Source organism: Phyllobates terribilis, unplaced genomic scaffold (genome assembly GCF_046119375.1).
Source record: "Phyllobates terribilis strain yellow unplaced genomic scaffold, ASM4611937v1 Scaffold_27__1_contigs__length_16484149, whole genome shotgun sequence".
Classification (NCBI taxonomy): domain Eukaryota; kingdom Metazoa; phylum Chordata; class Amphibia; order Anura; family Dendrobatidae; genus Phyllobates; species Phyllobates terribilis.
The window spans coordinates 5,942,990-5,967,772 of record NW_027362787.1 but is presented as its reverse complement, the minus strand read 5'-3'; the positions used below and the strand labels follow the sequence as shown (position 1 = coordinate 5,967,772).

The 24,783-nt window shown below is 43.6% G+C and overlaps 15 non-coding genes across 15 annotated transcripts; all 15 read right to left on the bottom strand.

The window, feature by feature from the left end:
• Window positions 1-289: 289 nt before the first annotated feature.
• On the bottom strand, window positions 290-480 carry LOC141178405 (U2 spliceosomal RNA). The gene has a single exon (XR_012254693.1). It is a non-coding gene; the product is annotated as a U2 spliceosomal RNA (small nuclear RNA).
• A 1,115-nt stretch (window positions 481-1,595) lies between these two features.
• LOC141178404 (U2 spliceosomal RNA) lies at window positions 1,596-1,786 on the bottom strand. The gene has a single exon (XR_012254692.1). It is a non-coding gene; the product is annotated as a U2 spliceosomal RNA (small nuclear RNA).
• A 1,115-nt stretch (window positions 1,787-2,901) lies between these two features.
• Window positions 2,902-3,092, bottom strand: LOC141178403 (U2 spliceosomal RNA). The gene has a single exon (XR_012254691.1). It is a non-coding gene; the product is annotated as a U2 spliceosomal RNA (small nuclear RNA).
• Window positions 3,093-4,207: 1,115 nt separating this feature from the next.
• Window positions 4,208-4,398, bottom strand: LOC141178401 (U2 spliceosomal RNA). Its single transcript, XR_012254689.1, has one exon. It is a non-coding gene; the product is annotated as a U2 spliceosomal RNA (small nuclear RNA).
• A 1,115-nt stretch (window positions 4,399-5,513) lies between these two features.
• LOC141178400 (U2 spliceosomal RNA) lies at window positions 5,514-5,704 on the bottom strand. Its single transcript, XR_012254688.1, has one exon. It is a non-coding gene; the product is annotated as a U2 spliceosomal RNA (small nuclear RNA).
• A 1,115-nt stretch (window positions 5,705-6,819) lies between these two features.
• Window positions 6,820-7,010, bottom strand: LOC141178399 (U2 spliceosomal RNA). The gene has a single exon (XR_012254687.1). It is a non-coding gene; the product is annotated as a U2 spliceosomal RNA (small nuclear RNA).
• Window positions 7,011-8,125: 1,115 nt separating this feature from the next.
• LOC141178398 (U2 spliceosomal RNA) lies at window positions 8,126-8,316 on the bottom strand. Its single transcript, XR_012254686.1, has one exon. It is a non-coding gene; the product is annotated as a U2 spliceosomal RNA (small nuclear RNA).
• Window positions 8,317-9,431: 1,115 nt separating this feature from the next.
• Window positions 9,432-9,622, bottom strand: LOC141178396 (U2 spliceosomal RNA). The gene has a single exon (XR_012254685.1). It is a non-coding gene; the product is annotated as a U2 spliceosomal RNA (small nuclear RNA).
• A 1,115-nt stretch (window positions 9,623-10,737) lies between these two features.
• LOC141177598 (U2 spliceosomal RNA) lies at window positions 10,738-10,928 on the bottom strand. The gene has a single exon (XR_012254178.1). It is a non-coding gene; the product is annotated as a U2 spliceosomal RNA (small nuclear RNA).
• Window positions 10,929-12,043: 1,115 nt separating this feature from the next.
• LOC141178395 (U2 spliceosomal RNA) lies at window positions 12,044-12,234 on the bottom strand. Its single transcript, XR_012254684.1, has one exon. It is a non-coding gene; the product is annotated as a U2 spliceosomal RNA (small nuclear RNA).
• Window positions 12,235-13,349: 1,115 nt separating this feature from the next.
• On the bottom strand, window positions 13,350-13,540 carry LOC141178394 (U2 spliceosomal RNA). Its single transcript, XR_012254683.1, has one exon. It is a non-coding gene; the product is annotated as a U2 spliceosomal RNA (small nuclear RNA).
• Window positions 13,541-14,655: 1,115 nt separating this feature from the next.
• On the bottom strand, window positions 14,656-14,846 carry LOC141178393 (U2 spliceosomal RNA). The gene has a single exon (XR_012254682.1). It is a non-coding gene; the product is annotated as a U2 spliceosomal RNA (small nuclear RNA).
• Window positions 14,847-15,961: 1,115 nt separating this feature from the next.
• On the bottom strand, window positions 15,962-16,152 carry LOC141177425 (U2 spliceosomal RNA). Its single transcript, XR_012254020.1, has one exon. It is a non-coding gene; the product is annotated as a U2 spliceosomal RNA (small nuclear RNA).
• Window positions 16,153-17,267: 1,115 nt separating this feature from the next.
• Window positions 17,268-17,458, bottom strand: LOC141178392 (U2 spliceosomal RNA). The gene has a single exon (XR_012254681.1). It is a non-coding gene; the product is annotated as a U2 spliceosomal RNA (small nuclear RNA).
• A 1,115-nt stretch (window positions 17,459-18,573) lies between these two features.
• On the bottom strand, window positions 18,574-18,761 carry LOC141177788 (U2 spliceosomal RNA). Its single transcript, XR_012254339.1, has one exon. It is a non-coding gene; the product is annotated as a U2 spliceosomal RNA (small nuclear RNA).
• Window positions 18,762-24,783: the final 6,022 nt, after the last annotated feature.

Here is a 24,783-nt window from a genome sequence, read left to right as displayed (position 1 = left end):
AGGTGAAAGCTCCAAAATGCTTGCCTAATATGTCTGTTTATCCAAAAGGAAGTAAAAAGGGAGAGCTAGAAAGATAGCATTGCATCACATTACATGGCAATGCAATGCACAGTTGCTGAAGTTGAACCAAAATGAGCTTGTAATCTGGCTTCTGCAACTTTGAACATGAAAAATCCAATGAGGAGAAGAAAAGCAAAGCCAAAGAGTCCATCCCAAAATCCGACAAACAAGCAAAATGAACAAAAAACATTGAATTCAATTCTTTCTGATTTTAGAAACTGCATTAAAGAAGGGGTGCACCGGTCCTGGAGATACTGCAATACCAGGTCAATGCGTGGAGTGGACAGAGCAAGCTCTTTTTCCATCTCCCTGTTCTAAAAATCCATTTAATATATGGTCCCCAGATAGGGGACGTATCAGATATTAAACTGATAAGAACAGATACTACACTTGATCTTAGCCAAAAGGCCGAGAAGCGATAACCAGAATTGGTTTCAAACTACGGAGCCACCCAAGGATCCTGAAAAGTCCATTTGTGGAGATGAGCTCCTGGACTCCCGTTAAGAAGACATGTTGTCAACCTCTAGATCCCTTACATGCCTGCACTTTTCGGCTTGCTGCTGCTGCAATCCACGCGTTTTAGATCTGCATAACTCCACCTCTTTAAACACAGCACCTTCACCCCCTGCTGTTCCCACCCGCCTCAACACCGTTGGAAGGGAGGAGAACCAATTAAGGCGGGGGGTGGGGTGGAACGAGCAGCTGTCTACCCTTAGCAGGAGGGCTCCTGATTACATACCTCTCCTGCTGCTGCTGCTGCTGGCTGTCCAGCAGCAGACTGAAGGTGGCTGCTGCTGTGCACAGGTATATAAAGGCTCAGAGCCTATTATGACACGCGCAGCCAGCGTTCCATTGCCACATTCCATCTACTGCAGGCAGGATACCTGGCTGGCTGAATGTCGCTGAGAAGCTCACAGAGACCGCCATAAGCAACAGTTTAACAGAATGCCACAGACTAATCAACCAAACTTTTTGGGTTGGGTTCTCTTTTATAGTCTGCAGGCATTAAATGAAAGAAGTCAGTGTTCCAGCAGAAGGAGACAACGTTTCAGAAAAGGCATTGTAGCAAACCAAAAAAGAAATTTTAAGCGCAGCAGAGTAACCAGCGCACATACCTGTTAGCTCAGGTGAGTTTAAAAGGCTGCTGTTGATAACAAGGGCATTTGCTAAATAGATGGTGTGTGTGCAACAATATACTGAAAGGTCAATTATATTGTGCAGCTTATCTCACCACCTGTAGTTATTTAGGTGAAAGCTCCAAAATGCTTGCCTAATATGTCTGTTTATCCAAAAGGAAGTAAAAAGGGAGAGCTAGAAAGATAGCATTGCATCACATTACATGGCAATGCAATGCACAGTTGCTGAAGTTGAACCAAAATGAGCTTGTAATCTGGCTTCTGCAACTTTGAACATGAAAAATCCAATGAGGAGAAGAAAAGCAAAGCCAAAGAGTCCATCCCAAAATCCGACAAACAAGCAAAATGAACAAAAAACATTGAATTCAATTCTTTCTGATTTTAGAAACTGCATTAAAGAAGGGGTGCACCGGTCCTGGAGATACTGCAATACCAGGTCAATGCGTGGAGTGGACAGAGCAAGCTCTTTTTCCATCTCCCTGTTCTAAAAATCCATTTAATATATGGTCCCCAGATAGGGGACGTATCAGATATTAAACTGATAAGAACAGATACTACACTTGATCTTAGCCAAAAGGCCGAGAAGCGATAACCAGAATTGGTTTCAAACTACGGAGCCACCCAAGGATCCTGAAAAGTCCATTTGTGGAGATGAGCTCCTGGACTCCCGTTAAGAAGACATGTTGTCAACCTCTAGATCCCTTACATGCCTGCACTTTTCGGCTTGCTGCTGCTGCAATCCACGCGTTTTAGATCTGCATAACTCCACCTCTTTAAACACAGCACCTTCACCCCCTGCTGTTCCCACCCGCCTCAACACCGTTGGAAGGGAGGAGAACCAATTAAGGCGGGGGGTGGGGTGGAACGAGCAGCTGTCTACCCTTAGCAGGAGGGCTCCTGATTACATACCTCTCCTGCTGCTGCTGCTGCTGGCTGTCCAGCAGCAGACTGAAGGTGGCTGCTGCTGTGCACAGGTATATAAAGGCTCAGAGCCTATTATGACACGCGCAGCCAGCGTTCCATTGCCACATTCCATCTACTGCAGGCAGGATACCTGGCTGGCTGAATGTCGCTGAGAAGCTCACAGAGACCGCCATAAGCAACAGTTTAACAGAATGCCACAGACTAATCAACCAAACTTTTTGGGTTGGGTTCTCTTTTATAGTCTGCAGGCATTAAATGAAAGAAGTCAGTGTTCCAGCAGAAGGAGACAACGTTTCAGAAAAGGCATTGTAGCAAACCAAAAAAGAAATTTTAAGCGCAGCAGAGTAACCAGCGCACATACCTGTTAGCTCAGGTGACTTTAAAAGGCTGCTGTTGATAACAAGGGCATTTGCTAAATAGATGGTGTGTGTGCAACAATATACTGAAAGGTCAATTATATTGTGCAGCTTATCTCACCACCTGTAGTTATTTAGGTGAAAGCTCCAAAATGCTTGCCTAATATGTCTGTTTATCCAAAAGGAAGTAAAAAGGGAGAGCTAGAAAGATAGCATTGCATCACATTACATGGCAATGCAATGCACAGTTGCTGAAGTTGAACCAAAATGAGCTTGTAATCTGGCTTCTGCAACTTTGAACATGAAAAATCCAATGAGGAGAAGAAAAGCAAAGCCAAAGAGTCCATCCCAAAATCCGACAAACAAGCAAAATGAACAAAAAACATTGAATTCAATTCTTTCTGATTTTAGAAACTGCATTAAAGAAGGGGTGCACCGGTCCTGGAGATACTGCAATACCAGGTCAATGCGTGGAGTGGACAGAGCAAGCTCTTTTTCCATCTCCCTGTTCTAAAAATCCATTTAATATATGGTCCCCAGATAGGGGACGTATCAGATATTAAACTGATAAGAACAGATACTACACTTGATCTTAGCCAAAAGGCCGAGAAGCGATAACCAGAATTGGTTTCAAACTACGGAGCCACCCAAGGATCCTGAAAAGTCCATTTGTGGAGATGAGCTCCTGGACTCCCGTTAAGAAGACATGTTGTCAACCTCTAGATCCCTTACATGCCTGCACTTTTCGGCTTGCTGCTGCTGCAATCCACGCGTTTTAGATCTGCATAACTCCACCTCTTTAAACACAGCACCTTCACCCCCTGCTGTTCCCACCCGCCTCAACACCGTTGGAAGGGAGGAGAACCAATTAAGGCGGGGGGTGGGGTGGAACGAGCAGCTGTCTACCCTTAGCAGGAGGGCTCCTGATTACATACCTCTCCTGCTGCTGCTGCTGCTGGCTGTCCAGCAGCAGACTGAAGGTGGCTGCTGCTGTGCACATGTATATAAAGGCTCAGAGCCTATTATGACACGCGCAGCCAGCGTTCCATTGCCACATTCCATCTACTGCAGGCAGGATACCTGGCTGGCTGAATGTCGCTGAGAAGCTCACAGAGACCGCCATAAGCAACAGTTTAACAGAATGCCACAGACTAATCAACCAAACTTTTTGGGTTGGGTTCTCTTTTATAGTCTGCAGGCATTAAATGAAAGAAGTCAGTGTTCCAGCAGAAGGAGACAACGTTTCAGAAAAGGCATTGTAGCAAACCAAAAAAGAAATTTTAAGCGCAGCAGAGTAACCAGCGCACATACCTGTTAGCTCAGGTGAGTTTAAAAGGCTGCTGTTGATAACAAGGGCATTTGCTAAATAGATGGTGTGTGTGCAACAATATACTGAAAGGTCAATTATATTGTGCAGCTTATCTCACCACCTGTAGTTATTTAGGTGAAAGCTCCAAAATGCTTGCCTAATATGTCTGTTTATCCAAAAGGAAGTAAAAAGGGAGAGCTAGAAAGATAGCATTGCATCACATTACATGGCAATGCAATGCACAGTTGCTGAAGTTGAACCAAAATGAGCTTGTAATCTGGCTTCTGCAACTTTGAACATGAAAAATCCAATGAGGAGAAGAAAAGCAAAGCCAAAGAGTCCATCCCAAAATCCGACAAACAAGCAAAATGAACAAAAAACATTGAATTCAATTCTTTCTGATTTTAGAAACTGCATTAAAGAAGGGGTGCACCGGTCCTGGAGATACTGCAATACCAGGTCAATGCGTGGAGTGGACAGAGCAAGCTCTTTTTCCATCTCCCTGTTCTAAAAATCCATTTAATATATGGTCCCCAGATAGGGGACGTATCAGATATTAAACTGATAAGAACAGATACTACACTTGATCTTAGCCAAAAGGCCGAGAAGCGATAACCAGAATTGGTTTCAAACTACGGAGCCACCCAAGGATCCTGAAAAGTCCATTTGTGGAGATGAGCTCCTGGACTCCCGTTAAGAAGACATGTTGTCAACCTCTAGATCCCTTACATGCCTGCACTTTTCGGCTTGCTGCTGCTGCAATCCACGCGTTTTAGATCTGCATAACTCCACCTCTTTAAACACAGCACCTTCACCCCCTGCTGTTCCCACCCGCCTCAACACCGTTGGAAGGGAGGAGAACCAATTAAGGCGGGGGGTGGGGTGGAACGAGCAGCTGTCTACCCTTAGCAGGAGGGCTCCTGATTACATACCTCTCCTGCTGCTGCTGCTGCTGGCTGTCCAGCAGCAGACTGAAGGTGGCTGCTGCTGTGCACAGGTATATAAAGGCTCAGAGCCTATTATGACACGCGCAGCCAGCGTTCCATTGCCACATTCCATCTACTGCAGGCAGGATACCTGGCTGGCTGAATGTCGCTGAGAAGCTCACAGAGACCGCCATAAGCAACAGTTTAACAGAATGCCACAGACTAATCAACCAAACTTTTTGGGTTGGGTTCTCTTTTATAGTCTGCAGGCATTAAATGAAAGAAGTCAGTGTTCCAGCAGAAGGAGACAACGTTTCAGAAAAGGCATTGTAGCAAACCAAAAAAGAAATTTTAAGCGCAGCAGAGTAACCAGCGCACATACCTGTTAGCTCAGGTGACTTTAAAAGGCTGCTGTTGATAACAAGGGCATTTGCTAAATAGATGGTGTGTGTGCAACAATATACTGAAAGGTCAATTATATTGTGCAGCTTATCTCACCACCTGTAGTTATTTAGGTGAAAGCTCCAAAATGCTTGCCTAATATGTCTGTTTATCCAAAAGGAAGTAAAAAGGGAGAGCTAGAAAGATAGCATTGCATCACATTACATGGCAATGCAATGCACAGTTGCTGAAGTTGAACCAAAATGAGCTTGTAATCTGGCTTCTGCAACTTTGAACATGAAAAATCCAATGAGGAGAAGAAAAGCAAAGCCAAAGAGTCCATCCCAAAATCCGACAAACAAGCAAAATGAACAAAAAACATTGAATTCAATTCTTTCTGATTTTAGAAACTGCATTAAAGAAGGGGTGCACCGGTCCTGGAGATACTGCAATACCAGGTCAATGCGTGGAGTGGACAGAGCAAGCTCTTTTTCCATCTCCCTGTTCTAAAAATCCATTTAATATATGGTCCCCAGATAGGGGACGTATCAGATATTAAACTGATAAGAACAGATACTACACTTGATCTTAGCCAAAAGGCCGAGAAGCGATAACCAGAATTGGTTTCAAACTACGGAGCCACCCAAGGATCCTGAAAAGTCCATTTGTGGAGATGAGCTCCTGGACTCCCGTTAAGAAGACATGTTGTCAACCTCTAGATCCCTTACATGCCTGCACTTTTCGGCTTGCTGCTGCTGCAATCCACGCGTTTTAGATCTGCATAACTCCACCTCTTTAAACACAGCACCTTCACCCCCTGCTGTTCCCACCCGCCTCAACACCGTTGGAAGGGAGGAGAACCAATTAAGGCGGGGGGTGGGGTGGAACGAGCAGCTGTCTACCCTTAGCAGGAGGGCTCCTGATTACATACCTCTCCTGCTGCTGCTGCTGCTGGCTGTCCAGCAGCAGACTGAAGGTGGCTGCTGCTGTGCACATGTATATAAAGGCTCAGAGCCTATTATGACACGCGCAGCCAGCGTTCCATTGCCACATTCCATCTACTGCAGGCAGGATACCTGGCTGGCTGAATGTCGCTGAGAAGCTCACAGAGACCGCCATAAGCAACAGTTTAACAGAATGCCACAGACTAATCAACCAAACTTTTTGGGTTGGGTTCTCTTTTATAGTCTGCAGGCATTAAATGAAAGAAGTCAGTGTTCCAGCAGAAGGAGACAACGTTTCAGAAAAGGCATTGTAGCAAACCAAAAAAGAAATTTTAAGCGCAGCAGAGTAACCAGCGCACATACCTGTTAGCTCAGGTGAGTTTAAAAGGCTGCTGTTGATAACAAGGGCATTTGCTAAATAGATGGTGTGTGTGCAACAATATACTGAAAGGTCAATTATATTGTGCAGCTTATCTCACCACCTGTAGTTATTTAGGTGAAAGCTCCAAAATGCTTGCCTAATATGTCTGTTTATCCAAAAGGAAGTAAAAAGGGAGAGCTAGAAAGATAGCATTGCATCACATTACATGGCAATGCAATGCACAGTTGCTGAAGTTGAACCAAAATGAGCTTGTAATCTGGCTTCTGCAACTTTGAACATGAAAAATCCAATGAGGAGAAGAAAAGCAAAGCCAAAGAGTCCATCCCAAAATCCGACAAACAAGCAAAATGAACAAAAAACATTGAATTCAATTCTTTCTGATTTTAGAAACTGCATTAAAGAAGGGGTGCACCGGTCCTGGAGATACTGCAATACCAGGTCAATGCGTGGAGTGGACAGAGCAAGCTCTTTTTCCATCTCCCTGTTCTAAAAATCCATTTAATATATGGTCCCCAGATAGGGGACGTATCAGATATTAAACTGATAAGAACAGATACTACACTTGATCTTAGCCAAAAGGCCGAGAAGCGATAACCAGAATTGGTTTCAAACTACGGAGCCACCCAAGGATCCTGAAAAGTCCATTTGTGGAGATGAGCTCCTGGACTCCCGTTAAGAAGACATGTTGTCAACCTCTAGATCCCTTACATGCCTGCACTTTTCGGCTTGCTGCTGCTGCAATCCACGCGTTTTAGATCTGCATAACTCCACCTCTTTAAACACAGCACCTTCACCCCCTGCTGTTCCCACCCGCCTCAACACCGTTGGAAGGGAGGAGAACCAATTAAGGCGGGGGGTGGGGTGGAACGAGCAGCTGTCTACCCTTAGCAGGAGGGCTCCTGATTACATACCTCTCCTGCTGCTGCTGCTGCTGGCTGTCCAGCAGCAGACTGAAGGTGGCTGCTGCTGTGCACAGGTATATAAAGGCTCAGAGCCTATTATGACACGCGCAGCCAGCGTTCCATTGCCACATTTCATCTACTGCAGGCAGGATACCTGGCTGGCTGAATGTCGCTGAGAAGCTCACAGAGACCGCCATAAGCAACAGTTTAACAGAATGCCACAGACTAATCAACCAAACTTTTTGGGTTGGGTTCTCTTTTATAGTCTGCAGGCATTAAATGAAAGAAGTCAGTGTTCCAGCAGAAGGAGACAACGTTTCAGAAAAGGCATTGTAGCAAACCAAAAAAGAAATTTTAAGCGCAGCAGAGTAACCAGCGCACATACCTGTTAGCTCAGGTGAGTTTAAAAGGCTGCTGTTGATAACAAGGGCATTTGCTAAATAGATGGTGTGTGTGCAACAATATACTGAAAGGTCAATTATATTGTGCAGCTTATCTCACCACCTGTAGTTATTTAGGTGAAAGCTCCAAAATGCTTGCCTAATATGTCTGTTTATCCAAAAGGAAGTAAAAAGGGAGAGCTAGAAAGATAGCATTGCATCACATTACATGGCAATGCAATGCACAGTTGCTGAAGTTGAACCAAAATGAGCTTGTAATCTGGCTTCTGCAACTTTGAACATGAAAAATCCAATGAGGAGAAGAAAAGCAAAGCCAAAGAGTCCATCCCAAAATCCGACAAACAAGCAAAATGAACAAAAAACATTGAATTCAATTCTTTCTGATTTTAGAAACTGCATTAAAGAAGGGGTGCACCGGTCCTGGAGATACTGCAATACCAGGTCAATGCGTGGAGTGGACAGAGCAAGCTCTTTTTCCATCTCCCTGTTCTAAAAATCCATTTAATATATGGTCCCCAGATAGGGGACGTATCAGATATTAAACTGATAAGAACAGATACTACACTTGATCTTAGCCAAAAGGCCGAGAAGCGATAACCAGAATTTGTTTCAAACTACGGAGCCACCCAAGGATCCTGAAAAGTCCATTTGTGGAGATGAGCTCCTGGACTCCCGTTAAGAAGACATGTTGTCAACCTCTAGATCCCTTACATGCCTGCACTTTTCGGCTTGCTGCTGCTGCAATCCACGCGTTTTAGATCTGCATAACTCCACCTCTTTAAACACAGCACCTTCACCCCCTGCTGTTCCCACCCGCCTCAACACCGTTGGAAGGGAGGAGAACCAATTAAGGCGGGGGGTGGGGTGGAACGAGCAGCTGTCTACCCTTAGCAGGAGGGCTCCTGATTACATACCTCTCCTGCTGCTGCTGCTGCTGGCTGTCCAGCAGCAGACTGAAGGTGGCTGCTGCTGTGCACATGTATATAAAGGCTCAGAGCCTATTATGACACGCGCAGCCAGCGTTCCATTGCCACATTCCATCTACTGCAGGCAGGATACCTGGCTGGCTGAATGTCGCTGAGAAGCTCACAGAGACCGCCATAAGCAACAGTTTAACAGAATGCCACAGACTAATCAACCAAACTTTTTGGGTTGGGTTCTCTTTTATAGTCTGCAGGCATTAAATGAAAGAAGTCAGTGTTCCAGCAGAAGGAGACAACGTTTCAGAAAAGGCATTGTAGCAAACCAAAAAAGAAATTTTAAGCGCAGCAGAGTAACCAGCGCACATACCTGTTAGCTCAGGTGAGTTTAAAAGGCTGCTGTTGATAACAAGGGCATTTGCTAAATAGATGGTGTGTGTGCAACAATATACTGAAAGGTCAATTATATTGTGCAGCTTATCTCACCACCTGTAGTTATTTAGGTGAAAGCTCCAAAATGCTTGCCTAATATGTCTGTTTATCCAAAAGGAAGTAAAAAGGGAGAGCTAGAAAGATAGCATTGCATCACATTACATGGCAATGCAATGCACAGTTGCTGAAGTTGAACCAAAATGAGCTTGTAATCTGGCTTCTGCAACTTTGAACATGAAAAATCCAATGAGGAGAAGAAAAGCAAAGCCAAAGAGTCCATCCCAAAATCCGACAAACAAGCAAAATGAACAAAAAACATTGAATTCAATTCTTTCTGATTTTAGAAACTGCATTAAAGAAGGGGTGCACCGGTCCTGGAGATACTGCAATACCAGGTCAATGCGTGGAGTGGACAGAGCAAGCTCTTTTTCCATCTCCCTGTTCTAAAAATCCATTTAATATATGGTCCCCAGATAGGGGACGTATCAGATATTAAACTGATAAGAACAGATACTACACTTGATCTTAGCCAAAAGGCCGAGAAGCGATAACCAGAATTGGTTTCAAACTACGGAGCCACCCAAGGATCCTGAAAAGTCCATTTGTGGAGATGAGCTCCTGGACTCCCGTTAAGAAGACATGTTGTCAACCTCTAGATCCCTTACATGCCTGCACTTTTCGGCTTGCTGCTGCTGCAATCCACGCGTTTTAGATCTGCATAACTCCACCTCTTTAAACACAGCACCTTCACCCCCTGCTGTTCCCACCCGCCTCAACACCGTTGGAAGGGAGGAGAACCAATTAAGGCGGGGGGTGGGGTGGAACGAGCAGCTGTCTACCCTTAGCAGGAGGGCTCCTGATTACATACCTCTCCTGCTGCTGCTGCTGCTGGCTGTCCAGCAGCAGACTGAAGGTGGCTGCTGCTGTGCACAGGTATATAAAGGCTCAGAGCCTATTATGACACGCGCAGCCAGCGTTCCATTGCCACATTCCATCTACTGCAGGCAGGATACCTGGCTGGCTGAATGTCGCTGAGAAGCTCACAAAGACCGCCATAAGCAACAGTTTAACAGAATGCCACAGACTAATCAACCAAACTTTTTGGGTTGGGTTCTCTTTTATAGTCTGCAGGCATTAAATGAAAGAAGTCAGTGTTCCAGCAGAAGGAGACAACGTTTCAGAAAAGGCATTGTAGCAAACCAAAAAAGAAATTTTAAGCGCAGCAGAGTAACCAGCGCACATACCTGTTAGCTCAGGTGAGTTTAAAAGGCTGCTGTTGATAACAAGGGCATTTGCTAAATAGATGGTGTGTGTGCAACAATATACTGAAAGGTCAATTATATTGTGCAGCTTATCTCACCACCTGTAGTTATTTAGGTGAAAGCTCCAAAATGCTTGCCTAATATGTCTGTTTATCCAAAAGGAAGTAAAAAGGGAGAGCTAGAAAGATAGCATTGCATCACATTACATGGCAATGCAATGCACAGTTGCTGAAGTTGAACCAAAATGAGCTTGTAATCTGGCTTCTGCAAATTTGAACATGAAAAATCCAATGAGGAGAAGAAAAGCAAAGCCAAAGAGTCCATCCCAAAATCCGACAAACAAGCAAAATGAACAAAAAACATTGAATTCAATTCTTTCTGATTTTAGAAACTGCATTAAAGAAGGGGTGCACCGGTCCTGGAGATACTGCAATACCAGGTCAATGCGTGGAGTGGACAGAGCAAGCTCTTTTTCCATCTCCCTGTTCTAAAAATCCATTTAATATATGGTCCCCAGATAGGGGACGTAGCAGATATTAAACTGATAAGAACAGATACTACACTTGATCTTAGCCAAAAGGCCGAGAAGCGATAACCAGAATTGGTTTCAAACTACGGAGCCACCCAAGGATCCTGAAAAGTCCATTTGTGGAGATGAGCTCCTGGACTCCCGTTAAGAAGACATGTTGTCAACCTCTAGATCCCTTACATGCCTGCACTTTTCGGCTTGCTGCTGCTGCAATCCACGCGTTTTAGATCTGCATAACTCCACCTCTTTAAACACAGCACCTTCACCCCCTGCTGTTCCCACCCGCCTCAACACCGTTGGAAGGGAGGAGAACCAATTAAGGCGGGGGGTGGGGTGGAACCAGCAGCTGTCTACCCTTAGCAGGAGGGCTCCTGATTACATACCTCTCCTGCTGCTGCTGCTGCTGGCTGTCCAGCAGCAGACTGAAGGTGGCTGCTGCTGTGCACAGGTATATAAAGGCTCAGAGCCTATTATGACACGCGCAGCCAGCGTTCCATTGCCACATTCCATCTACTGCAGGCAGGATACCTGGCTGGCTGAATGTCGCTGAGAAGCTCACAGAGACCGCCATAAGCAACAGTTTAACAGAATGCCACAGACTAATCAACCAAACTTTTTGGGTTGGGTTCTCTTTTATAGTCTGCAGGCATTAAATGAAAGAAGTCAGTGTTCCAGCAGAAGGAGACAACGTTTCAGAAAAGGCATTGTAGCAAACCAAAAAAGAAATTTTAAGCGCAGCAGAGTAACCAGCGCACATACCTGTTAGCTCAGGTGAGTTTAAAAGGCTGCTGTTGATAACAAGGGCATTTGCTAAATAGATGGTGTGTGTGCAACAATATACTGAAAGGTCAATTATATTGTGCAGCTTATCTCACCACCTGTAGTTATTTAGGTGAAAGCTCCAAAATGCTTGCCTAATATGTCTGTTTATCCAAAAGGAAGTAAAAAGGGAGAGCTAGAAAGATAGCATTGCATCATATTACATGGCAATGCAATGCACAGTTGCTGAAGTTGAACCAAAATGAGCTTGTAATCTGGCTTCTGCAACTTTGAACATGAAAAATCCAATGAGGAGAAGAAAAGCAAAGCCAAAGAGTCCATCCCAAAATCCGACAAACAAGCAAAATGAACAAAAAACATTGAATTCAATTCTTTCTGATTTTAGAAACTGCATTAAAGAAGGGGTGCACCGGTCCTGGAGATACTGCAATACCAGGTCAATGCGTGGAGTGGACAGAGCAAGCTCTTTTTCCATCTCCCTGTTCTAAAAATCCATTTAATATATGGTCCCCAGATAGGGGACGTATCAGATATTAAACTGATAAGAACAGATACTACACTTGATCTTAGCCAAAAGGCCGAGAAGCGATAACCAGAATTGGTTTCAAACTACGGAGCCACCCAAGGATCCTGAAAAGTCCATTTGTGGAGATGAGCTCCTGGACTCCCGTTAAGAAGACATGTTGTCAACCTCTAGATCCCTTACATGCCTGCACTTTTCGGCTTGCTGCTGCTGCAATCCACGCGTTTTAGATCTGCATAACTCCACCTCTTTAAACACAGCACCTTCACCCCCTGCTGTTCCCACCCGCCTCAACACCGTTGGAAGGGAGGAGAACCAATTAAGGCGGGGGGTGGGGTGGAACGAGCAGCTGTCTACCCTTAGCAGGAGGGCTCCTGATTACATACCTCTCCTGCTGCTGCTGCTGCTGGCTGTCCAGCAGCAGACTGAAGGTGGCTGCTGCTGTGCACAGGTATATAAAGGCTCAGAGCCTATTATGACACGCGCAGCCAGCGTTCCATTGCCACATTCCATCTACTGCAGGCAGGATACCTGGCTGGCTGAATGTCGCTGAGAAGCTCACAGAGACCGCCATAAGCAACAGTTTAACAGAATGCCACAGACTAATCAACCAAACTTTTTGGGTTGGGTTCTCTTTTATAGTCTGCAGGCATTAAATGAAAGAAGTCAGTGTTCCAGCAGAAGGAGACAACGTTTCAGAAAAGGCATTGTAGCAAACCAAAAAAGAAATTTTAAGCGCAGCAGAGTAACCAGCGCACATACCTGTTAGCTCAGGTGAGTTTAAAAGGCTGCTGTTGATAACAAGGGCATTTGCTAAATAGATGGTGTGTGTGCAACAATATACTGAAAGGTCAATTATATTGTGCAGCTTATCTCACCACCTGTAGTTATTTAGGTGAAAGCTCCAAAATGCTTGCCTAATATGTCTGTTTATCCAAAAGGAAGTAAAAAGGGAGAGCTAGAAAGATAGCATTGCATCACATTACATGGCAATGCAATGCACAGTTGCTGAAGTTGAACCAAAATGAGCTTGTAATCTGGCTTCTGCAACTTTGAACATGAAAAATCCAATGAGGAGAAGAAAAGCAAAGCCAAAGAGTCCATCCCAAAATCCGACAAACAAGCAAAATGAACAAAAAACATTGAATTCAATTCTTTCTGATTTTAGAAACTGCATTAAAGAAGGGGTGCACCGGTCCTGGAGATACTGCAATACCAGGTCAATGCGTGGAGTGGACAGAGCAAGCTCTTTTTCCATCTCCCTGTTCTAAAAATCCATTTAATATATGGTCCCCAGATAGGGGACGTATCAGATATTAAACTGATAAGAACAGATACTACACTTGATCTTAGCCAAAAGGCCGAGAAGCGATAACCAGAATTGGTTTCAAACTACGGAGCCACCCAAGGATCCTGAAAAGTCCATTTGTGGAGATGAGCTCCTGGACTCCCGTTAAGAAGACATGTTGTCAACCTCTAGATCCCTTACATGCCTGCACTTTTCGGCTTGCTGCTGCTGCAATCCACGCGTTTTAGATCTGCATAACTCCACCTCTTTAAACACAGCACCTTCACCCCCTGCTGTTCCCACCCGCCTCAACACCGTTGGAAGGGAGGAGAACCAATTAAGGCGGGGGGTGGGGTGGAACGAGCAGCTGTCTACCCTTAGCAGGAGGGCTCCTGATTACATACCTCTCCTGCTGCTGCTGCTGCTGGCTGTCCAGCAGCAGACTGAAGGTGGCTGCTGCTGTGCACAGGTATATAAAGGCTCAGAGCCTATTATGACACGCGCAGCCAGCGTTCCATTGCCACATTCCATCTACTGCAGGCAGGATACCTGGCTGGCTGAATGTCGCTGAGAAGCTCACAGAGACCGCCATAAGCAACAGTTTAACAGAATGCCACAGACTAATCAACCAAACTTTTTGGGTTGGGTTCTCTTTTATAGTCTGCAGGCATTAAATGAAAGAAGTCAGTGTTCCAGCAGAAGGAGACAACGTTTCAGAAAAGGCATTGTAGCAAACCAAAAAAGAAATTTTAAGCGCAGCAGAGTAACCAGCGCACATACCTGTTAGCTCAGGTGAGTTTAAAAGGCTGCTGTTGATAACAAGGGCATTTGCTAAATAGATGGTGTGTGTGCAACAATATACTGAAAGGTCAATTATATTGTGCAGCTTATCTCACCACCTGTAGTTATTTAGGTGAAAGCTCCAAAATGCTTGCCTAATATGTCTGTTTATCCAAAAGGAAGTAAAAAGGGAGAGCTAGAAAGATAGCATTGCATCACATTACATGGCAATGCAATGCACAATTGCTGAAGTTGAACCAAAATGAGCTTGTAATCTGGCTTCTGCAACTTTGAACATGAAAAATCCAATGAGGAGAAGAAAAGCAAAGCCAAAGAGTCCATCCCAAAATCCGACAAACAAGAAAAATGAACAAAAAACATTGAATTCAATTCTTTCTGATTTTAGAAACTGCATTAAAGAAGGGGTGCACCGGTCCTGGAGATACTGCAATACCAGGTCAATGCGTGGAGTGGACAGAGCAAGCTCTTTTTCCATCTCCCTGTTCTAAAAATCCATTTAATATATGGTCCCCAGATAGGGGACGTATCAGATATTAAACTGATAAGAACAGATACTACACTTGATCTTAGCCAAAAGGCCGAGAAGCGATAACCAGAATTGGTTTCAAACTACGGAGCCACCCAAGGATCCTGAAAAGTCCATTTGTGGAGATGAGCTCCTGGACTCCCGTTAAGAAGACATGTTGTCAACCTCTAGATCCCTTACATGCCTGCACTTTTCGGCTTGCTGCTGCTGCAATCCACGCGTTTTAGATCTGCATAACTCCACCTCTTTAAACACAGCACCTTCACCCCCTGCTGTTCCCACCCGCCTCAACACCGTTGGAAGGGAGGAGAACCAATTAAGGCGGGGGGTGGGGTGGAACGAGCAGCTGTCTACCCTTAGCAGGAGGGCTCCTGATTACATACCTCTCCTGCTGCTGCTGCTGCTGGCTGTCCAGCAGCAGACTGAAGGTGGCTGCTGCTGTGCACAGGTATATAAAGGCTCAGAGCCTATTATGACACGCGCAGCCAGCGTTCCATTGCCACATTCCATCTACTGCAGGCAGGATACCTGGCTGGCTGAATGTCGCTGAGAAGCTCACAGAGACCGCCATAAGCAACAGTTTAACAGAATGCCACAGACTAATCAACCAAACTTTTTGGGTTGGGTTCTCTTTTATAGTCTGCAGGCATTAAATGAAAGAAGTCAGTGTTCCAGCAGAAGGAGACAACGTTTCAGAAAAGGCATTGTAGCAAACCAAAAAAGAAATTTTAAGCGCAGCAGAGTAACCAGCGCACATACCTGTTAGCTCAGGTGAGTTTAAAAGGCTGCTGTTGATAACAAGGGCATTTGCTAAATAGATGGTGTGTGTGCAACAATATACTGAAAGGTCAATTATATTGTGCAGCTTATCTCACCACCTGTAGTTATTTAGGTGAAAGCTCCAAAATGCTTGCCTAATATGTCTGTTTATCCAAAAGGAAGTAAAAAGGGAGAGCTAGAAAGATAGCATTGCATCACATTACATGGCAATGCAATGCACAGTTGCTGAAGTTGAACCAAAATGAGCTTGTAATCTGGCTTCTGCAACTTTGAACATGAAAAATCCAATGAGGAGAAGAAAAGCAAAGCCAAAGAGTCCATCCCAAAATCCGACAAACAAGCAAAATGAACAAAAAACATTGAATTCAATTCTTTCTGATTTTAGAAACTGCATTAAAGAAGGGGTGCACCGGTCCTGGAGATACTGCAATACCAGGTCAATGCGTGGAGTGGACAGAGCAAGCTCTTTTTCCATCTCCCTGTTCTAAAAATCCATTTAATATATGATCCCCAGATAGGGGACGTATCAGATATTAAACTGATAAGAACAGATACTACACTTGATCTTAGCCAAAAGGCCGAGAAGCGATAACCAGAATTGGTTTCAAACTACGCAGCCACCCAAGGATCCTGAAAAGTCCATTTGTGGAGATGAGCTCCTGGACTCCCGTTAAGAAGACATGTTGTCAACCTCTAGATCCCTTACATGCCTGCACTTTTCGGCTTGCTGCTGCTGCAATCCACGCGTTTTAGATCTGCATAACTCCACCTCTTTAAACACAGCACCTTCACCCCCCGCTGTTCCCACCCGCCTCAACACCGTTGGAAGGGAGGAGAACCAATTAAGGCGGGGGGTGGGGTGGAACGAGCAGCTGTCTACCCTTAGCAGGAGGGCTCCTGATTACATACCTCTCCTGCTGCTGCTGCTGCTGGCTGTCCAGCAGCAGACTGAAGGTGGCTGCTGCTGTGCACAGGTATATAAAGGCTCAGAGCCTATTATGACACGCGCAGCCAGCGTTCCATTGCCACATTCCATCTACTGCAGGCAGGATACCTGGCTGGCTGAATGTCGCTGAGAAGCTCACAGAGACCGCCATAAGCAACAGTTTAACAGAATGCCACAGACTAATCAACCAAACTTTTTGGGTTGGGTTCTCTTTTATAGTCTGCAGGCATTAAATGAAAGAAGTCAGTGTTCCAGCAGAAGGAGACAACGTTTCAGAAAAGGCATTGTAGCAAACCAAAAAAGAAATTTTAAGCGCAGCAGAGTAACCAGCGCACATACCTGTTAGCTCAGGTGAGTTTAAAAGGCTGCTGTTGATAACAAGGGCATTTGCTAAATAGATGGTGTGTGTGCAACAATATACTGAAAGGTCAATTATATTGTGCAGCTTATCTCACCACCTGTAGTTATTTAGGTGAAAGCTCCAAAATGCTTGCCTAATATGTCTGTTTATCCAAAAGGAAGTAAAAAGGGAGAGCTAGAAAGATAGCATTGCATCACATTACATGGCAATGCAATGCACAGTTGCTGAAGTTGAACCAAAATGAGCTTGTAATCTGGCTTCTGCAACTTTGAACATGAAAAATCCAATGAGGAGAAGAAAAGCAAAGCCAAAGAGTCCATCCCAAAATCCGACAAACAAGCAAAATGAACAAAAAACATTGAATTCAATTCTTTCTGATTTTAGAAACTGCATTAAAGAAGGGGTGCACCGGTCCTGGAGATACTGCAATACCAGGTCAATGCGTGGAGTGGACAGAGCAAGCTCTTTTTCCATCTCCCTGTTCTAAAAATCCATTTAATATATGGTCCCCAGATAGGGGACGTATCAGATATTAAACTGATAAGAACAGATACTACACTTGATCTTAGCCAAAAGGCCGAGAAGCGATAACCAGAATTGGTTTCAAACTACGCAGCCACCCAAGGATCCTGAAAAGTCCATTTGTGGAGATGAGCTCCTGGACTCCCGTTAAGAAGACATGTTGTCAACCTCTAGATCCCTTACATGCCTGCACTTTTCGGCTTGCTGCTGCTGCAATCCACGCGTTTTAGATCTGCATAACTCCACCTCTTTAAACACAGCACCTTCACCCCCCGCTGTTCCCACCCGCCTCAACACCGTTGGAAGGGAGGAGAACCAATTAAGGCGGGGGGTGGGGTGGAACGAGCAGCTGTCTACCCTTAGCAGGAGGGCTCCTGATTACATACCTCTCCTGCTGCTGCTGCTGCTGGCTGTCCAGCAGCAGACTGAAGGTGGCTGCTGCTGTGCACAGGTATATAAAGGCTCAGAGCCTATTATGACACGCGCAGCCAGCGTTCCATTGCCACATTCCATCTACTGCAGGCAGGATACCTGGCTGGCTGAATGTCGCTGAGAAGCTCACAGAGACCGCCATAAGCAACAGTTTAACAGAATGCCACAGACTAATCAACCAAACTTTTTGGGTTGGGTTCTCTTTTATAGTCTGCAGGCATTAAATGAAAGAAGTCAGTGTTCCAGCAGAAGGAGACAACGTTTCAGAAAAGGCATTGTAGCAAACCAAAAAAGAAATTTTAAGCGCAGCAGAGTAACCAGCGCACATACCTGTTAGCTCAGGTGAGTTTAAAAGGCTGCTGTTGATAACAAGGGCATTTGCTAAATAGATGGTGTGTGTGCAACAATATACTGAAAGGTCAATTATATTGTGCAGCTTATCTCACCACCTGTAGTTATTTAGGTGAAAGCTCCAAAATGCTTGCCTAATATGTCTGTTTATCCAAAAGGAAGTAAAAAGGGAGAGCTAGAAAGATAGCATTGCATCACATTACATGGCAATGCAATGCACAGTTGCTGAAGTTGAACCAAAATGAGCTTGTAATCTGGCTTCTGCAACTTTGAACATGAAAAATCCAATGAGGAGAAGAAAAGCAAAGCCAAAGAGTCCATCCCAAAATCCGACAAACAAGCAAAATGAACAAAAAACATTGAATTCAATTCTTTCTGATTTTAGAAACTGCATTAAAGAAGGGGTGCACCGGTCCTGGAGATACTGCAATACCAGGTCAATGCGTGGAGTGGACAGAGCAAGCTCTTTTTCCATCTCCCTGTTCTAAAAATCCATTTAATATATGGTCCCCAGATAGGGGACGTATCAGATATTAAACTGATAAGAACAGATTTTTTTTTAATTTGGCTATCCCCTGCAGAGGGATAAAACCGTTTATTAAAACTTTAACAAATTACAAGCATAATTACACAAATACCAAACGTTAAAAGACAAATGAAATTTACAAAACAAAAAAATACAAAGATTTTAAATAATTAGGTTCCATTGGTCAACAAGCCATTTTTTGGAAATATGTACATTTTTCTTTTTGTCAATTAAATAATAAGTATACATTTCACATAAACATAAACTTAAAACATCATTCACTGATAAAACATCTTGTTTAAAAATAGCAATGTTGCGCGCTTTCCAGAGAGATGACTTGGCGCAGTTCACTGTCTTCCAAGCCATTGTGTACTGGTCCATTGTGGGGCATTCCATAAGTCCGTATAGCACAGTTTTATATGTAAAGTCCTTGAGGTCTGCCACCCTTTCCAGTAGGGGGAGCAGTCTTCTCCAGAAATCCTTTGCAAAATTACATGTCCATAATAGATGTTCCACCGTTTCCTCGTCTTGGCATCCGGCTCTTGGGCAGATGGCAGACCTCACAAATCCTCTTCTGTATTGGAATGCCCGGCAAGGAAGACAGCGGTGCATGCAACTCCAAGCCAGATCTCTCTGTTCATTAAAAAGATAAAAAACGTTAATCATTTTCCAGATAGACATAGATTTGTCATCATCATATCTGTCAACATTACATATTTCCTCACTTTTACGTATTTCTTTAATTAGTTTCTTACTATTTCTTAATTCCTCTATTTTCTTAGTCCCTAAATTAAAATCGGACACTATTTTCCTTAAAATCTCATAATGCGTCGACAAATTAAAAGCATGGGGCACAGATATATTAACTTCATACCATCCAAACTTTCTCATAAAAAATCCTGTATTAAAACGCATAAAAAAGGACCAATAGTGATTCTTAAAAAGGGCATTAAAACAGTAAACGAACAGATGGATTAAAAGAAACCTATTAAAATCTGGAAAATCTTTACCACCTTTTACTTTTGATTTCATCACGATTTCTCTTTTCAGCTTTTCCATTTTTGAGTTCCAAAAGAAGGTAAAACAGGTTTTGGTTATCTTTTTTAAAACATTAACAGGCGGGGGGAAAACCATGCTAAGATACAATAAAAGAGGTAAAATCACCATCTTTAAAACCAATACTTTACCCTCCATTGTAAGTCTCCTCATGTTCCACATACATATTTTCGTATTTACTTTCTGTGTAACTGTTTCCCAACTATTATAACCATCATTATTTTCAGTGAATGATATACCTAAAATGGAAATGGATTCGGAGACATTAATTGGTACATCACGTAAAATCATCCCCCCAACACTTAAAATGTTACACTTATTAAAATTGATTTTAAAACCAGAAGCTAGGCAAAAGGATTGCACTTGATGGAGAGTGGCCGTAAGTGATGGTGCATCTGTACACAAGACCGCCACGTCATCCATGTAGCCTACAACCTTGGCCTCCAAACCACCGCTTCCAGGCAGAGGGACACCGCATATCTGTTTATTTTTACGTATTGCACATAACATTGGTTCCAGTGCACAGATAAACAGTAGGGGGGACAGAGGGCATCCCTGTTTCACCCCTGACCGTAAAAATACCTCTTGTGTCTTAAAACCATTCACTAAAATCTTACTTGTACAATCCTTGTAAAATGCTTTAAGCGATAGTAAAAACCCTTCTGGTATGCCCATTTTCTCTAAAACTTTAAAAAGATAAAAGTGTGAGACACGGTCAAATGCTTTTTCAAAATCAATAGATAAAATCGCCATTTTCCCCTTTCTGTCTTTCACATCCTCAATACAGTCTTTCACTAAATTCAGATTGTCCCATATACTGCGCCCCGGCACCCCACACACTTGATTAGAATGAATAACTTTGCTGATGACTTCTTTTAGACGATTTGCACAAATTTTAGCCATTATTTTATAGTCACAATTTAAAAGTGTTATTGGTCTCCAGTTTTCTAATTTTGATTTATCGCCTTTTTTGTATAGGAGGGAGACTTCACCTTTCTTCCAGGAATTTAATAAAACCTTATTATTAAAAACCTCAGTAAACAAATAAAACAAATCATCTTTTAAAATATCATAAAAACATACATAAAATTCTATTGGGATGCCATCAGGACCAGGGACCTTTCCAGTTTTAAAACTTTTAATAGTTTTTAACACTTCTTGTTCCGTTAAAACTTGGGATAAAAACTCTTGGGATGCGGGATCTAAAACAGCTGTTAGTCCTTGCAGCGAATCATCCATTAATTTATTATCTATATTTTTTCCATTAAAAAGATTAGAAAAAAAACCCTCAACTTTACCCAGCATATTTTTTATATTATTCTCACCATCTATATGGTCAATTATCACTTTTTCTTTTTTATTTTTCCTAAAAAAATATCTGGAACACTTTTCATTTTCTTCTATATGTTGTACTCTAGAACGAAAAATTATCTCTTTTCCTTTTTGTTCTAGCCATTTTGAAATCTCTTCTTTTAAGTTTGAAATATCAACTTGTACATCTATCCCATTGTCTCTGAGCTTAAATAATGTTTGTAGGCGGGTATTTAAAATTCTATATTCTTCATATTTTTCTTTGGCTCTACATATACTCTTTTTAATAAAAAAGTCTTTTATTTTTACTTTCATTCTATCCCACCATACACTCATAGTCTCATTTGTTTTTTTCCCTTTTCTACATTTCCTATAAAACTCAATAAAATCTGATAAAATCTGCGGGTCGGTTAAAAGGGATACGTTCATTTTCCAGCTTTTCTTACCACATTTTTTGTTGTCATTTACTTTTATGGTAAAGGATAAAAGTTTATGGTCTGAAAATATATTAGTTAAAACTTCACATTTGGCAGGTATTGTTTTAGCTGAACCAAAAATAAAATCAATCCTAGAGCTACAATTAGCATTGCTCCAAGTGAAACCGGCGTCCTCTGGGCTGTCACTATGACACTCTTTATATATGTCTATCAATTTAGCATCTTTGACTATATCATGTAGCATACCTGAGGTTTTATCGTAGTTCCTGCTTACAGAGCTGGAGCGCCGGTTTTCACCTTTTAAAACACAATTAAAATCCCCTGCTAAGATAAAAGGTTCAGAGTTATTAATAAATAATGGTAAAAGATCAAGCATTTCGGCTCTTTCATTTTTCTCTGTTGATCCATAAAAATTTAAAAACTGCCATCTAATACCATCAATAAAAGCTTTCACTAATAAAATACGACCTGGTAAAATTTCCTGAATAAAATCAATTAAAACGTTCCCTTTAAAAAGTATGGCTACACCCGCTGATCCTGCAGCATTCGATCCGGACCAGACAGATGGCCCACACTTCCACTCATCTTTATATTTTTGATATGACATTTCATGTGGGATATTACATTCTTGCAGAAAAAATACAGATGCAGTAAAACACGTAAAAAAATTAAAAAGAGCAGTTCTTCTCGTGTTAGATTTTATGCCTCTCACGTTGAGGGAAATACCTTTGAGTTCAGCCATCATTAGAAAATGTAGAAATTTTACTTAGGTAACTAAGAGCAACGGATTTACCTGTCCGATGAACCTGATCAGACCACTGGGCTTGCGCCTCCCTCCTCATCTGATAGTATCGTCACGAGAGTCTCCGTGGAGGAGGAAAGATTACCACATTTATATAAACCCGACGCTACACTGGCATAGCTCGGAGGGCTGGCTGGCAGAACCCGCTGGGTCTCCATTGGCTGGCCATGCAGTTCCTCATCAGGTGGGTCTCCGAGGGGTTCCGCCGCCCCTGTTTGACCTGTAGAAGGTCGTCCTATAGGAGGAGGTTGCGCACAAGGCAGAGCCTCTGACTCTTCAGAGGCAGCAAGATCCCGGTCCCCACCTGTAGCAGCGGAGACCGAAACCCCTGAGGGTCCAGCGTCCACGTCCCCTTCTGGAGAAGTGTCCATCTGTTCACCTCCTGCTGCCTCCTCCGAACCACCCTTTTTCTTTTTCTTAGGACCCACCTTTATCCACTCAGCGCCCTCAGCACTAGGAGACCCAGACTGGGCATGGGCTTCTGTGTCGGCCTTTTGCCGGTCCCTTTTGACCTTACCAGTAGTGCCCTTCTGCTCCTTCTCAGCCCTCCTTTTGGACTCCCGCAGGTCCTGCAGCCAGGTTTTGGGATTTGGTATTTTACCTGTCATAGACTCTGGAGACACTTCACTATTTGGTACGCCCTTATTGTCTCCAGAGGCTCCAGGTTGTTGTTCCTCCTCCTGAGGGGTGGTCTGATCTTTTGGTCCTTGGTCGGACGTCTTGGACTTCCCATTTTGCTCATCTTCCCGAAATCTGTGAGGGCAAGAAAAATAAAAGTGACCTGGAGTCTGGCAAAAACTGCATTTCTTTTCCTTAGGGCATTCTTTTGTCTCATGTTCTTCACTAGCACAATTTCTACATGATACATGACAGTTTTCTTTTGAATGACAATAGCGCCCACAATTTCTGCAATATACTGGCATCCCAGAAAAGAAGAAATCCCCATTTGTTTGCCCAATTTTGAAACGGGCAGGGGGGAGCCGTATACCACCTGGTGTATTTGGATCTCTTGTACACTTCACAAGGAATTTCCACTTAGATGTCCATATGTTATATTCGTTTAATATCTTCCCAATACATTTAACACTTTTAAAATAAATTGCTAGAAATGACATTACTTCTGGAGCAGAAACAAAGGGCGAAAATATTTTTACAATAACCAGTCTTACCTCATCCAGGACGTGCTCAACAATTTGTATCCCTTTCAAAACAGGACTATTTTCAACTTTTTTTAACTTTTCTAGTACATCTCTAAAAATACCTTCTCCGGTGAATGTGATGTCATAGTCACCTCTTCTGGGATAATCCTGGATGGAGAGAATTTCATTACTTTGTACGCCAAGAAGGTTCCTGAGCACGTCCTGGACTACATACCCTAATTTCCTCATATCCGAGCCACCCGCCGTGAAGTGAACTCGGATAGAGTTTTTTAGCCTCGCATAAAGAGGCACGAGGTTAGGGTCAACCTCCATGGAAAAACGCAACAAGGTTGCAAATTGCAGCCGCTTGCAATCTGCGCTCCCAGTGTTCTTGCAGCGAAAAACACCTGGAAGCTGGGGGATCGCAACTCGTTACCCTGGGACTAAGCCCTCTCCCTAATAGCAGCAAGCAGGTTAAGTCCACCAAAGTGGACGATCCTGCCAGGCCAAGGAGAGGGGTACCCGAGTGCCCTTCAACCACAATCTCCTGCAATAAAGCACTTGATCGTAGCCAAAAGGCCGAGAAGCGATAACCAGAATTGGTTTCAAACTACGGAGCCACCCAAGGATCCTGAAAAGTCCATTTGTGGAGATGAGCTCCTGGACTCCCGTTAAGAAGACATGTTGTCAACCTCTAGATCCCTTACATGCCTGCACTTTTCGGCTTGCTGCTGCTGCAATCCACGCGTTTTAGATCTGCATAACTCCACCTCTTTAAACACAGCACCTTCACCCCCTGCTGTTCCCACCCGCCTCAACACCGTTGGAAGGGAGGAGAACCAATTAAGGCGGGGGGTGGGGTGGAACGAGCAGCTGTCTACCCTTAGCAGGAGGGCTCCTGATTACATACCTCTCCTGCTGCTGCTGCTGCTGGCTGTCCAGCAGCAGACTGAAGGTGGCTGCTGCTGTGCACAGGTATATAAAGGCTCAGAGCCTATTATGACACGCGCAGCCAGCGTTCCATTGCCACATTCCATCTACTGCAGGCAGGATACCTGGCTGGCTGAATGTCGCTGAGAAGCTCACAGAGACCGCCATAAGCAACAGTTTAACAGAATGCCACAGACTAATCAACCAAACTTTTTGGGTTGGGTTCTCTTTTATAGTCTGCAGGCATTAAATGAAAGAAGTCAGTGTTCCAACAGAAGGAGACAACGTTTCAGAAAAGGCATTGTAGCAAACCAAAAAAGAAATTTTAAGCGCAGCAGAGTAACCAGCGCACATACCTGTTAGCTCAGGTGAGTTTAAAAGGCTGCTGTTGATAACAAGGGCATTTGC